The 15,728-nt window shown below is 36.3% G+C and overlaps 1 protein-coding gene across 2 annotated transcripts in view; it reads right to left on the bottom strand.

Annotated features, from left to right (window-relative positions):
* B3galt1 (beta-1,3-galactosyltransferase 1) overlaps positions 1 to 15,728 on the bottom strand; it is a 548,275-nt gene that overhangs the window by 193,206 nt on the left and 339,341 nt on the right. The gene's annotated exons all lie outside the window — the stretch shown is intronic.

Raw genomic sequence — 15,728 nt, 5'->3', positions numbered from 1 at the left:
CCAACCAAGGACTGCACATGGAGGGGTCTGATTGTTCAGGCAGCATGTGTATAGTAGAAGATTGCAAAGTTGATCAGCAATAGGAGGAGAGGACCTCAGCCCTGTGAAGGTTCTGTGCCCCAATGTAGGGGAATGCTAGGGCCAGAAAGTGGGAGAGGGCGGGGTGGCAGGCATGGGGAAGTGGGAGGCAACAGGGGTTTGTTTTTGTTGTTTTTGTTTGTTTCTTTGTTTTTTGGAGGGGAAACTGGGAATGGAGAAATTTACATGTAAATAAAGAAAATATCTAAAAAAAAAAAAAAAACTGATCAGAAGAGACAAGGGAGAGCCTGCTACTTAATGAAGGGGTCTGCTAGTCAAGAAAATGTTAGAATACTGAGCATATACACAGTAAAATCTGGTATATCAATCTCCAATGAATGAATGAATGAATGAATGAATTCTGCCTTTAGAATTGAAGACACAGCTTAACACCAGTCCCAAAATAGGTGACTTCAACACTCTTTTTATCTGATAGATCATCTGTACCAGATGCAATCAGAGAAATTTCAAAATTAAATGAAATTTTACATCAAATGTACCTAACATATGTATAAAATGTTCTACCACCCTCTACACATGCATATTCTACTCAGCAGTCCATAGAAGGTTCTGGAAAAATAGAGCATATCCCGGGACATAAAACAAACTTTCAGAAGTGTGAAAAACTGAACCCCATGTAGTCTATTCAACCATTACGCAATAAAACTTAAAACAGCAAGCAAATTAAATCTAAGTGCATCAACTCATGGATACTGAACAACTCATTACATAACTGTAACTATTTGAAAGAAGAAAGTGAAACACAAAACAAAAATAATCATGAAACTAAATGAAAATGAAACAATACAAAACCTCTAGGACACATTAAATGCAGTTCTAGAAGGAAAATTTATGTCTCTAAGTGTCTACATTAAAAAAATCAGAAAGAGTCAAATAGATGACTTCATGATGCAATTCAAGAATTGTAGAAATCAAGAATGAATAAAGCCCAAATTCAGTAGATGGCAAGAAATAATAAAAAACAAAAATTAATAGAAGCAAAGAAAAATAATGCAAAGATACAATATGTCTAAGCTGCTTCTTTTTGAATATAAGATTGAAAAATATAAATGAGTTAGATTCTTGGCTCAACTAAACAAAAGAAAATCAGGACACAAACTCAGAGGACTTAGAAAGAACAAGAAAGCACTATAAAAGACACCAAAGAAATTCATCAGAGGATCTCTGACCCTTCATCAGAGAGCACTCTTTCAGTATATGGTCATGAACAGTGAGGCCCACAAATGGACAATGTTTTCATGGATTGGCTTTGTTTGTTTGTTTGTTGTTTGCTTTTGCTTTCACTTTGCCATGAGTATTCAGCCATGTGTTTTGTGTCTTTATCAAACTCCCCCTTCAAGCCTCAGGAACCTCTCTGGAAGAAGAGGTAGAAAGACCGTGAGAATCAGAGATGCTGAATGACTCCATTGAAACAGTGTCTACCAGACACAGCAGAGCACTGATGCACTTTTGAACTACGAGACTGTGACAGCACACACAAGTTCAAACCAGATGAAATCCCAATGTAGAGACGGCACAAAGTCTCATGCCTAACCAAGAAGCCATTTGTAATTGTTAGCTACTGGAAAAAGAAAACCAGGTTTTTTCCAAAGAAGTACCACTGGGTATATCAACTACACTCCATGGTTGGCTCTATGCTGAGGAGTATTTGACCAACATAAAATGGGCTCCATTTATTATTATCATTAATCATCATTGTTAGTAGTAGTATTTTTGTGCCTTGTTTGTTTTGCCTTTTGTTTTATGTTTTTAAGGGGGTAAAAAGGAGGGAGAGGGAGGAAGAGGAGAGAGAGAGAGAGAGGGAGAGAGAGAGAGAGAGAGAGAGAGAGAGAGAGAGAGAGAGAGAGAGAGAGAGAGAGAGAGAGACAGAGAGACAGAGAGAGACAGAGAGACAGAGAGAGAGAGAGAGAGGGAGAGAGGGAGAGAGAGAGGGAGAGAGAGGGAGAGAGAGAGAGAGCATGAAGTGGGGTAGGGTGGGTAGGTAGGGATATGGGTAGGATCTGAAAGGTGTTTGGAGAAGGGAAAGAATTTGATCAAAACAGAATGTATACAAAGGATTTTGTTTGTAAGAGTCTAAAAGGAATGCAGGCTGAAGAAAAGCCAGTGAACAGCAATCTTTCATGACTTCTGCATTAGCTCCTTATTGTTAAGGAGCCCTGGATGTTCCTGGATGATAGACTGCAAACTGTGAAATGAAATAAATTATTTTCTTCCCATATTGCTTCTTGTCTATCTACTTACAGTCTATCTCCTGAACTGTTAGATATAATAACAATATTTACATAGAACCAATTCTACATCAAAAGTCTATAATTGGAATGAATTGCCCAAGTGAAAAAAGAAAGAAATTAGCTTTTAAATGAATGCCAAGCTCCAAGGTTTCACCACAGAACAGCAGAAAACAAAAGCTATTCAGATATTGATATGATTTATTAAGTAGAAGGAACTTATGTTTATGAATTTGAGTGACCAGCATCATACATTCTATCAAAACAGGAATCTTAAAAAAAATATAGGCCACTGGCTACTATGGAACTGACAGAAAACATCCATCACATCCATGTCTATCAAAAAGTTGAGGTATTTATGCTAAAAGCAGCCTTTATCCTTAAAATACATTAATCTAGGCATTAACTTAAATATTGTCCAGATACTGAGTCAATTAAAATATCCTTATAAATGTCAGAAAAGATAAGTGACTTCATTCAGTGTATTTGGACTAGTTAGCACAAGGCCGACTCAGAGGTTGAACGATTTCAAGAACATCTCAGGAAGATAGAGTGAGACGACATTAGAAATGTCATGAGTTAGTGGATGAGAAGAATAATATTCAAAGACTAGAAAGAACTGTAATTTAGATTTAATTCTTACCTATATCTTTGGAAAATAAAAGTAGAAACACACTTGTCCTTTACTCTTTAAGATGTTTTATACTAGCCTGGTGTGGTAGCATATATTTGTGATCCCAACACTCAGGAGGCTTGGGCAGAATGATATCAAAGTTGAAGTGAGCCTCGGTTACATACTGCAGAATCTGCCTCGATTTTTTAAAAAATGTTATTTTATAGGGAAAAGGTCCTACTTAAAAAAATAACTAAAATATAAATGCATATATTGAATGAGTAGATCTCTATCACATAAGCTTTGCAAAGTTTATTCACAAAGTAATTATAAGCATGTTACTTGAGTTTACTTTTAAATATTTTCAATTTCTGTTATCACTGGAGCTGCAAGCTGCTGTATTGTGATCTAGCATTCTTAGTTTTATCAATTAATAAGAAGTCAGTGAGAACTGGAAAAAGGAGCAATGATTATAGGAAAGCCATTAGTCATGTTTTGAATTTTTGAGTCTAAGACCCTCACTATTCACGAAGCAGCACTAATTTTGATTCTTTCAAAGCACTTCTTAGGTTTGTTGGATACTGGGGTAGGGGACAGTAAGAAAGAACATGTGTTTCAAGCAGCCTGCATTATAGATGAAATGAACTAGTGTTAAAACTTAATTTTCAAAATGTATACCATCTAAATTAAGGTGCTCCTACCTCCAGGTCATTAGAGTCTATAAAATGAGGACACTATGAATACCCCTCTCACAGAATTACTATGTAAAAGATAGGCATTGAAAACTGGACTGTGTTTGGAACTGTCCCTGGTCATTTGCAAACTATTAGTCAATGCAGATGGCCATGGTGAAACCTGTAATAGATTCTGTCAGAGTAGATGGGGATGGAAGATAACTATGACTATGGAAGGTCGAGAAGAATGCCCTAGAGAAGAGTGGGGTGCTCATCTGAATGAGAGGTGATAAGAGGGCCAAGGAGAGGTAGAGATGGAAACACAGGAACAGAGGTCAGAGACATGTGAGACCCTCAGCGAATCTTCCCAGCAAGGAATGGTTGGATGCTACAATGTGATTCAGAGTGTGGCTGTTATACATCCTCGAAAAGCTTGTGACAAAAGCTGGAGGTAATGCTTTTCTTGTGGTAGAACGTTCTGAGGAATCACTGCAGGCAGTGCTATAGAGATTTGGGCAAAGACGACACAGGACTAACCCAAGGCAGAGCTGTTTTTGCTTCTTTCATACGCAGCCTAACATTGCTTAATTATGAGGGGACATACTAACAGACGTCTTACTGGCCCTATGTTGTTCTCTGTGTCATCTCTCCTGTAAAAGTAGATCATCTAGCCTACTGTCCACTGAGGTTCTGTGGCATAGCCTATTTCTCCGAGGCTATAAATCTGTACTGTGTATTTTTATACTGAACACTGAAACACCATTGCAACCCAGTAGTATATATCTATCTAAACACAGGAGAAGCAGAGTAAAATTATAGCTCCATTATAAATTTAAAGGACTATCATTATACAGATGTGTCCTAGTTAGCCTGATTTGTCAGTTTGGCATAGTCTCCAGTCACCTGAGAAGTGAGTCTCAAAATAAGTGATTGGCCCAGTCAGCTTGGTCTGTGGACATGTCTGTAGAGGACTGTCTTGGTTATTAGCTGATGTTGGAGGACCTAGGCTATTGTGAGAGGAACCAGAAGGCAAGGTGAGTCCTGTAAGACAGCTATTTAAGCAAAAGCCTGAAGGGGAGCACTAGAAAGCAGAATTCTTCTGGGGTTGCTACTTCAAGCTCCTGTTTGAGTTGCTTTCTTGACTGCCCTCAGTGATAGTCTGTGGCCTGGAGCTGCAAGCCACATAAATCATCCCTCCTTAAGTTGTAGTCCATATATTTTATCACAGCAACAGAATATAACTAGAACATCATTTACCATGGACCAGAATACTGTTGGACAACACAGTCTGTAGTGTGGATTGATGTAGATTTTCCTTTGATAGATTTGTTCCTTAAAAACAACTTTCAGGGGCTAGGGAGTTGGCTTGATTTGTAATGTCCTTACTAAATAAGCCTGAAGACCCGTGTCTTCAGTATCCATATAAAATCCTGGAGTATGGCAAGCACTTGTAATTCTCGTGCCCCGCAAGTGGAGAGCAGTAGACTGCGATACCTCACTAGCCAGTCAGCCTAGATGAATCCGTGGGGTTGATGTTGGATAAGCAACCAACCTGTCTCAGAAAAAAAGGAGAAGGGAGATTGAGGGAGATACTAGACATCTACTGCTGGCTTTTATAGGCAAGTGTAATTACATATGCATCAATATTCATATACATCAATACACATATGGGGGCATGTGTAGAGATCAAATACTTTCAAAATAAATGTTATTGCACATAAGATTTAATCCACCTAGCATGTCATGACATTATGTGTAGTAACATATTCGAAGGACTCCACATACTCATGAGAATGGCAGCACAACTTACCCATTAAACTAAAATCTTGGATACAAATACATTATTTTTGCCTGTGCAGCCCTTGGGTTTAAGATCTTTCTGCTTGTTCATATACTCAACTGCTATTTTGTGTTCTTTTATCCCAACTTCCTTACTCTTCTACATTGGGACTCTCGTAACCATTATTTATTCCCTATCATCGGTATATTTGACTTCTCTTAAGAATATCTAAATTCAAAAATAAAAAACCAGCAAAGCTTTAAATCAAAGAAGAAATATTGTTAGGTTCGATTTCAGAATAACTTAGAGTGCTTATTTAATTATTTAGCAACCTTACAGCAAGCTTGAAACAGGCATTCTAAACATTTCATGAATATTAATAAATGAAACTTGGATCAGGGGAGAGATGATAAATAAAATAGAGATTTCCCCACACAACAGATGCATCTGTGGTTCTGAAAGCCTTTATATTCTCACTTATGAAAAAGTAAGCTTTCACTTGGAGGACTTGATGCTTTTTTGAGACTTTCCATTTCCCATCAAATATTTTTGAAAATAATTTTTTTCAAAAGGTCTTTGGTGATAATTTTTTTTTACACTTTTTTGAATGTTGGGTTTGTAAGTAATGATTTGTCCAAAAGGAACGGTAAGAACAGAAAAGATGTGTGCAGAGCAGCATATGTCTACACGCAGTTCCCCAGGATCCTTGAAGGGACCAGGTAGCCCGAAGTCTTGCTTAGCAATCCTGCAGGCAGGAGGAAGTATGAGTGTGCCTTGGCCATGCTGGGAATGGAGCAGAGCTGAATGAGGGTGGTAAAGCCTCATGCTAAAGCATCACGCTGAGTTGCAGGTATGGCTCTCAAAAGTGTTTCTAGCTTTCATGACTTAGGTGATGCTGCGAGAATCTGTGGAGATGGATTAATTGTCATGAAAATAGAGAGGCTGCTGATAGGATACTAGACATACCGCAATGCAAATAACTACGACTCCACGCTGATTCCTGAAAGTGGATAACCTAGTTATAAATACTGAAGTTGTAAACATGTTTTCACATAGAAATACATGGCATAGCGTTAACAAATTCTCTATTGCTGAATAAGAGAGCTGTTATGTAAAAGTTGAGGCATTTTGTATAGACTATAAGTGTAGATATATATAGTATTTTATATAATATTACAATATATACTATATAAATTGCATTATATTTACTGTATACAAATATGTACATGTATTTGTTGTAATATGTATATCACAGACACATATATAATAAAAAAAATATTTTACCCTAAAAGGAATTGTTCACTGTTTTTGATTAAAAAAAAAAACAAAAACAAAAAACGCAGATGATGCTACAATTGATGGGATTGTGACTGAAGTCAGTCTTTACTTGAGCCTCCTGAACTGACAAGCCCGCACCTGGCACTTTCCCAGCATAGAGCCATGTCTGACGACTTTGTTATGCTTCAGTGTAGTCCATCTCCATGAGGCTTACACACTTCTTTATATTACATGTGGGGCATTACATTCACTTCATTGAAATAGTCAGTGCGGCTGGTTCATCTCTGAGTTTCTTTGAGGAGTATAAAGACGTCTCATAAACTATCTGCTGTTAAAATAGGGCTCAGAGTACCACCGTGAGTCAAAGAAACATAAAATTGCTCTCCAACTGCTCAGTTCCTTCTGCTGTAGTGAATTGGGAATCTGAGTTCATTGCTGGCTTTGACTTTAATGTTTCCAAGCAGGAATCATTTTAGTTCACACACTGTAGAAAATGGAATAGGGTGAAGCACGCCAGCAGTATGAAGACCCTTGAGCCTGCCCGCATTACACAAGAGCCTGGCCATCAAGGTGTACAGGGTTTTCTCTGGCAGGGGCAGACCATAGTCCTGGACAAGCTGCTTGAGGCAGTTTTCTGTCTGTAATTTCTGAAAACACACTTTCAGCATCAGGTCCTATGGCAGCTGCTTATCTTGAAACCCAGTCAAAGGTAATTTCAGGAAGTGATGTGGAATAGCTTTGCCTTATATATCAGAGGCAAATTTTTTTTAAAAAAATAACTGGGTAAATATTTTATATGTAATATGTAACTATTTATTACAGTTTATGTCACACTGCCCAAGATTTCAAAATAGCTAAATATCCCAATTCTTTTTGAAAAATCAGTATTTTTAAAGAGAGACAGATCTTAGTGATGTTCTTTAATTCTTCATTTATTTGGCCTAATATTTTTATTGTTATGTCAAGGATATTTATAATCCATTCCCAGATGTCATTTGCATATGGTCTAAGCAGACTATTGTAGACTCCTTTCAGTCAACCTGGCTCTAAACAGCACTGAACAGATACACTCCTGATGGACTAGTTGGCTAGTTCAAATATTTCTTATTAATCAAAACCTTCTCAGCAGAATGTATCAAAATATTTTTCAGCTCAGACATGGTCCCATGCCCATTATCCGGCCACATTATGTTACTAATACATTTATAAGTGACATTCTTTCGATTACATGAAATAAAGTGGAGCATTTACTAAACATATTGTTGGGAAAATGAATGATACATGTGTCTGTGATGAGCTAGGAAAAACAGAAGGTCAGAGACTGAATTCTCATCTCATAAACTTCCCACTAATAAGGTAAGATAAATTCTTGCTTTATAACTCTAGTGGGTGTTCCTGAACAGGTTGTTGGCCTGTGTCATCCTAATAACATGTAAAACTATTTGTTTCACACTCAGAGTCCTAACTATGATGGTACATTCCCTATTCCTCAGTACCATTATTAGAGGCACCCAAGTTTTAAGTCCTGATAATTGGTGGTTCTTGAAGCTCTCTAGCCTATTTACTGGTAATTAGTATAGCTGTTTAATTAAAGTGATAATTTCAGTGAGAAAATAGAAAAAATAAAACAGTTTAGTTCAGAACTAGTTAATAACTAACTTATATTATCTGTAAGGATTAATCCTACATAGTTGAGGGTTGTACTGATCAATAATTATTTTTTACTTTTGTTTAGCAGTATACGGGGGGATACTTTTCTGATTTTGAGAGATAATTGTAAATAGTTCACTCAAAGTGCTTTTTAGACAACAATATCTAAGTATATTTTGAATTCTATGTATGAAACCAGGAAATTCTGAAGTGGATAAATTTTGTGACTATTATGACTATTCATTAGATATTTGGTGAATCAACAGCATCTTAAAAATATTCATTAGACTTTTGGGGCAATGTAAAACTGTTGGTGTTGATTTTCCAAATATCTACTTAATAACTATCCACTAAGGGAAATGTCTCGTGCGCAGTGCTAGCTTGTTCCAGTTTGTTCTTTCAGTACCTGACTAATTGGGCATAAAGAACAGAATGAGATTTAAACTGATTATTAGAAACTACACTTTCCAAAGTCACAGAGTATAATAGTGAGGTTTGCTTATGAATAAGGGCATATAAATATATTGTATAATATAGAATATTTATCAATGAATATGTACTATAAAACATATTATATAAAATATATACTATATAATATAATTTATAATTATATATAAAATGTATTATATAATATGAATATAGTATAAAAGTAGTATAAATATAAAATATTATATAAATATTAAATATATGAACTTAAAAATCTAATAAGAATATAATATAAATATAAAATATCATTTATAATTATTTATATTATATTTATATCATTATGTGAAATAAATATAATGTATGTATTATATATTTATTACATGTAAATTATATAAACATAAACACTATTTATGGCTCATAAAAATCAGATGCAACTTGCCTTCCCACTGTCTTTCCTCTGCATTCTTATACCCTTTGCCAGTTGCCTTCTCCTTCCTTCATGTCAGCCAGTACAAAGGGGATCTTTGCCCAAAGTCTCATGATATTCTCATGGGCCTTCTTGTTCTACCTAGCATACAGGTTCTTCACCTACAGAGGTTTTCTAATTCCTAGTGTTTTTGCTCTCTGGAGACTGGGCTGTTTGGTTAAATATTTTTATCATATATGTACTAACCCATACCAATTTACAAATATAAACACATATTCTCTTGATATATTCTCAGTAGAATTCATTGGTATTTTCTAGCCCTCCAATTAAATCTTAAGAAGTAGTGCAACACAAATAAGAGACTAACAATTATTCAATTTAGATAATCTGGTAATATTCACCTTATTCATAAACTAGGGACCTTGAGTACCTTGAAACCATTTCTGAGTTTGTAAATCAATTTCTCCACATACTACAGTAATTTGTTATTTGTAAATCTTAATGCAATAGATACCATGTCCGTAGACAAAGGGAATATCATTCTCCTATTTTTTTTTAAGATGGAGAGATTTAGACCCCAATGATTTGAACTTTTGAGCAAGTGCATAGTAAAACTGATTTCACACTTGGAATAATCCACAAATTTTATTGTTGTCTGTCATAAAACCAGGAGGTTTGATCTTGTCATAGTTCTCCAGAGTGTGTTTTTTGAGGCAAGTAGAAATGATATGAACATTTTCCAGGGAGGCTATAAATTTTGAGGGCTAGCCTCGGTGGTATAAACCCAAAGTATTTTGTATTACATGTTTTATTTCACTATAAAATTTGATATTTTTTGGTGTATTATTTTCATGTTCTTTTTTTCTTTTAAACAAGACAATTATAATTATTATAATTACTTTCTTTAAAAAATTTAGACCTTTCAATTGTGCCAATCAGTAGTTGGTTCTATGGTTCATAGGGTTAACATGAGGGAACATAGGCTTTTGAAGGATAGTTGGGAATCCTTGTGAGGATGTTCATCAAAATGGAAAAAGGCAAGTTTTCACAAGAGGGAATACAAGTTTTCTGAGACAATTCAATAAAGTAACATGGATATTTCCAATATAACTTATCAATAAAGCCAACATTATTGTAAAGCTGTCATGCCCTCAGCATGCACTACCTTTCAATACTTAAAACTACACAAATATAATACAGAAAATATTATACATTATTGGACATAATTAAATGAGTAAATAGCTTCAGTTCCTTATTCATAAGATTCTAAAATTCCACTTGTGATTTTTTCAGGAACAACCTTTCACTCAAACTCAACACATCGGTTCTGAGACTCAGTGGTTGTTAAATATTTTGAATGTTATCCCAAACATGACAACACTTGCCTGAGTGAGAAGCTTTGACTTCATCACTGTAGTATTTGAGAATATTGTTGGGCAGCTAGTTCTCTTTAGGAGTTTCTCTATCATTGACTCATAGCCTGTAGGTCACAACCCTAGGAGGGTCACGTGTCAGATATTTTGCATGGCATATATTTACATTTCAATTCATGAAAGTATCAAAATTACAGTTACAAAGCAGCACCAAATAATTTTATGGCTGGGGTTCACCATAACATGAGGAACTGTATTAAGGTCACAGAATTAGGAAGGTTGAGAACCACTGGTCTATATTAGAGCAGCCTCTAATATAGTGAATCTACAGTGAATCTTAAACTAAGGAAGCCAATGGGAGAAAGTATCAATTGAGAGAAATCTAAGAGCAGTGAAGAGAATGTGCTTGCACAATGTGGAGCTTCCTGTGGTTCCAAGAATCCAGATGTTTTAGGAATTGCATTATTTCATATATATTAATGGTACTTTTTTAATAAAATAGTTTTTTCACTAGATATTTTCTTTATTTACATTTCAAATGTAATCCCCTTTCCTGATTTCTCCTCTGGGGAAAAAAAAAAACAAAACAAAGCCTATTTCCTCTGCCCTCCCCTTGCTCACCAACCCACCCTCTCCCGCTTCCTGGTCCTGGCATTCCTCTACACTGGAGCATAGAGCCTTCACAGGACCAAGAGCCTCTCCTCCTATTAATGACTGACAAGACCATCCTCTGCTACATATGCAGTTGGAGTCATGAGTGCCACCATGTGCACCCATTAGTTGGTGGTTTAGTCGCTGGGAGCTCTGAAGGTACTAGTTAGTTCATATTGTTGTTCCTCCTAAGGGGCTCCAAGCCTCTTCAGCTCCTAGGGTCTTTCTCTAGCTCCTTCATTGGGGACCTTGTGCTCAGTCCAATGGATAGCTGTGAGCATCCACTTCTGTATTTGTCAGGCATGGCAGAGCCTCTCAGGAGACAGCTATATCAGACTCCTGTCAGTAAGCACTTGTTGGTCTCCATAATAGTGTCTCAGTTTGGTGATTGTATATGGGATGGAACCACTCTGGAAATCAGTTTAGTGGTTCCTCAGAAAATTGGACATAGTACTATCTGAGGACCCAGCAGTACCACTCCTGGCTATATACCCAGAAGATGCACCAACATGTAATAAGGACACATGTTCCACTATGTTCATAGCAGCCTTATTTATAATAGCCAGAAGCTGGAAAGAACCCAGATGTCCCTCAATAGAGGAATGGATACAGAAAATTTACACAATGGAGCACGATTCAGCTATTAAAAACAATAAACTTATAATATAGTTTTCTTAATTGGTGTAGCCAAAGATAAATTGTCCATGCTCCAGTAAATAACCTTCCACTAGTCCTCATGTAAGCAACTCTAATCAAATTACCCATTGGCTCAAATACACACAATATGTCAAAGTGGTGGTAGGGGCTTGCTGGGAAGAAACTGGTTTCAGTGAGAGGAGGGACTTGGGGGTGTTAAAATGACTAAAGTTATATATCTATAGCTAGAGGAGGAGGAAGAACACTGTATTGTTATCTCCTCTAAACTGGAACATTCACTGCTGGAGGGAGTAAGAGGACTTAAAAGTTTCAGGAAGCAAATAAAATATAAGGCCAGGAAGTGACACATGAGGATATCAGGAAGCTCCTGAAAGTTAGAAGATTCATAAGGCCTTCTTTTTTGTTGTTATGAGAAGAAATTATTTCAGGGGGATAAGAGACTCTCGGATTCTTGAGCTGTTGGCAAGTTTAGCAGAGATCTTTAGGGTTATAGTTTTTGCAAAGCATCTCCGATTCCAGGTTTTTTCCTTGTTTTTTCCTCTTTATTTGTGTTTTTATTTTTGTTTTGTTTTGTTTTTGATGATGAAGATGACTTGCATTCATCTATGTTCCTGTAAGGTGTCTCTACTGCTATGGCTGTAAATGTCCCTAGTAAACCCACTGCTTCTTCACACTACACTTGAGCAGAATCCTTATTTTGGTTTGTTATGAGTATCTCAGCTGGGGTATATAGATATTTGTTAACATCTACTCAAGAAAAAAAAATCACAAATAACATTTTTCTGCTTTCCTTTTGTGTTTTTCTGTATCTATCCTCTAGTTTTCTTGTATAGGAGAAAAACTGTTTTATTAGTCTTTATGTGCCTGGCTTATTTTGTTCAGCAATATGAAGGCTTAACATTTCCCCTTATAGAAAATACATGAGGAGAAAAGTAAATGCCATATTTCCTGTCTTTAAGCCCAGATCTGATACTAAATTAACACAGAGTACAATTTCATGTTGCAGCAATGGGGCATAAAATCCGAGGGCTCCTACCTATTCTGATAAGGATTTATCTACCTTATTCTCTGGGATCTTATCACATGGGTAAGATGGATTCTTACAGGGTCTTTTTCCAGTTCAATAATTTTCCTTAATCAGGGTTGACTTTGGATTATTTGGGATTGATTTTAGAGCCTTGTGGATGCATGGTAGACAAGTACTACATCATTAAGGCACACAACTAACCATAATTTTACCTTTTATTTTGAGACAAGGCCTCACTATAGTTGTCCAGGATGGGTAGGACTTGTTCTATGACTTATGTAGGTCTTAAATTTTTAATTCTTTTATTCTGCCTCATGAACAGTTGGATCACAGGTATATGCTCAGGCACAGTTTGAGAAATTTTTGCTGGCCACATTTTTGTGGTGAGTTGTTTTGTACCCAGAGATAAGAATTATGCTAAATTCTAAATACAGTAGGTAGGTCTCATAGCTATAGACTTCTCCTGTCCCTGTCAGCAGGGGTGAGACTAAGAAGCACTTACTCTAGAGACATAGTCTAGAATTACTGTAATGGTGTGGGTGTAGGTGTGGTCATCCAAACAGACAAATACTCACCAGTTTGAAGCAATTGTTCTATACAGATTGATTTTCCAGGGGCATGTGCTAATGTTGTTATACAATGGGCTTTTCTATAGAGTTCAGCATCTGCCTTAGTATATTACAGGAGCTGCTTTCGGAGGTAATGATACACAACGATCTATAAAAGCATTTTCAATAAAATTCTAACAAGATTTCACACATTGTAATTGAGGGATAAGAGGGTGACAGTATTGCTTCCCAGATGTAAAAGAATATTCTCTACTTGTTAAATTAGCTTCTTTTGTAGGGGTAGTGATGATGGCGACTGTCATTGCCCATCCTGCACTGTGAATTTGTTTCACTGAATGATGAAGAAAACAGAAATTATAGTATATCTCTTTTCCTTTCCATTCCACTTGATCAAACACACATCTAAAGACTATAAATTGTATCAGCAATGACAAGCTATCAGGAACAATTCTTCAGAGGCTATTTATCAGATTTGCAAATGTGATGGGGCAGTCTTGAAAATTCTTCCTAGTTTTCTTATTTAATTTATTTTTTCAGCCACACATATTTTTACATATATATATATTTGCCTCTCTTAAATGTTCATCTTAACAATGCTCCATGCTCACAGGATCAGTAACCCAGGTAGTATCCATGGTGTAATTATGTGAAACCCACATAATCTATAGATAAAGAAAATGTTGTTGTCAGTGGATCTTCCAGTCATTACATTGGTTAACTTTCAGGCAAGCACATGAGGGGATAATCAACATTTTCTGCATGCAGTGGGAGTGATTCACACTCACGATGAAAGAAAGGTCAAAGCCCTCAACTCTCAGTTTGTATTTTGGTAGATTATTCACAGATAATAATCCACACCACCCCCTCATGAATTATTCTAGCAATATGAAAGCAACAAGATATGAAAAGCACTCAGGTTCCTGAGATCTGAAAATGCACATTACACAACAGAATCTTCTCTCCAGGTACACTTGCAATTAGAGAATTGCAAGCTCCTTCCTTCTACTGGATCTCCTTTGAGCTTAATTGCATTAAAATTCTTCTATGGTATAACCTACTAATCCTAGAATCTTCAAACATGGGTTCAGTACACACTGTAGTACACACATCATTCTTCCTATCTCTTTAGACAAATAAACTAGAAAAGGTAACTGGACAAATGGAGTCAGCTTCCTGTAACAGCAGCTTCAAAGGTTGTGTCTTTGTCTAGGAAAATCTGTAATAAGAGAAAACTCTAAATACTCAAGTGGTAAATTTCTAGGTGCTGAGCATGCATAAACTTATTTCTCTGCCAAAGACTGCCATGAAACTTCTGAAATGCTGCTTAGTTTTCAAGTAGACAAACCATGGAATTTTACCAGCGATGGAGAACAGTTGTATGCCATTGGAGAAAAGCTTGGTAGATGGATACCAGATCAGATATAGATCAAGAGTGCCCTAGAATGGACTAAACGTTGTGTTCAGCAGTTAGGACTCATATTGGTGAAACTGTCACTACTGATCTTTATGCATCAGCAGACACAGATAGGTTTTTCTCCACACTAGTAAAGAGGGTGGACCTCTCTCCTTCTAAAATACCCTGAAATTCAGTTATATCTCATATGGCAAGGTCAGAATAGCATCAGTGACAAAGAACCCCACATCATCAAGAAGAAGACTAAAGAAACACAGCCCTCATGCAGTAATTGATATGGTCTCTTTACAAATGACTCTTTGCCTTTATCATGGAGCAAGATAGTGCACAAGCTGGCTTGTCTTAGGTTTTGTACTTCCTGTCTGTCTTCCACATAGAATCAGTTGTTGCTTCAAATCTCTTTCTCCTCTGTACTGTTTGTGAGGAATCAACATCAAGTTGATGCTGAAGAATGAAGGAGTAAAATCCATAAGTGTAGAAGAAAACTTCCAAAATGTATACTGTCAAGCTTTTCTGATGTTTGATTTGGATAAAATTTCATGCTTCCTCTGGTAAGAACTCAGCACTGAAACCTCCTCTGACTGCTGACTTGCCTAAGGCTTCTGTCTAATTATAAATACTGAACTACCTTGTAGTATGCACACCGATACTCAGAGCCAAAGCTGCGGGCCAAGGCCAATAATTAATTTCCTAAACAAAATGAGAAATTACAAATTTAAAAGTACATAAAACTGACTCAGTTTTTTTCTAACTAAGGCTTTTAAAGAAGTTTCATGATTTCAACTTTTTGAAATTTACATCTGTTATTGTGATTTCCTTTTTTTAAAATTATAGTACAGTTTTTTTTTTTTTTTTTTTTTTT

Source organism: Mastomys coucha, unplaced genomic scaffold, assembly GCF_008632895.1.
Source record: "Mastomys coucha isolate ucsf_1 unplaced genomic scaffold, UCSF_Mcou_1 pScaffold15, whole genome shotgun sequence".
Lineage (NCBI taxonomy): Eukaryota > Metazoa > Chordata > Mammalia > Rodentia > Muridae > Mastomys > Mastomys coucha.
Note: the sequence above shows the minus strand (reverse complement) of the source record. Positions and strands in the feature narration are given on the sequence as shown.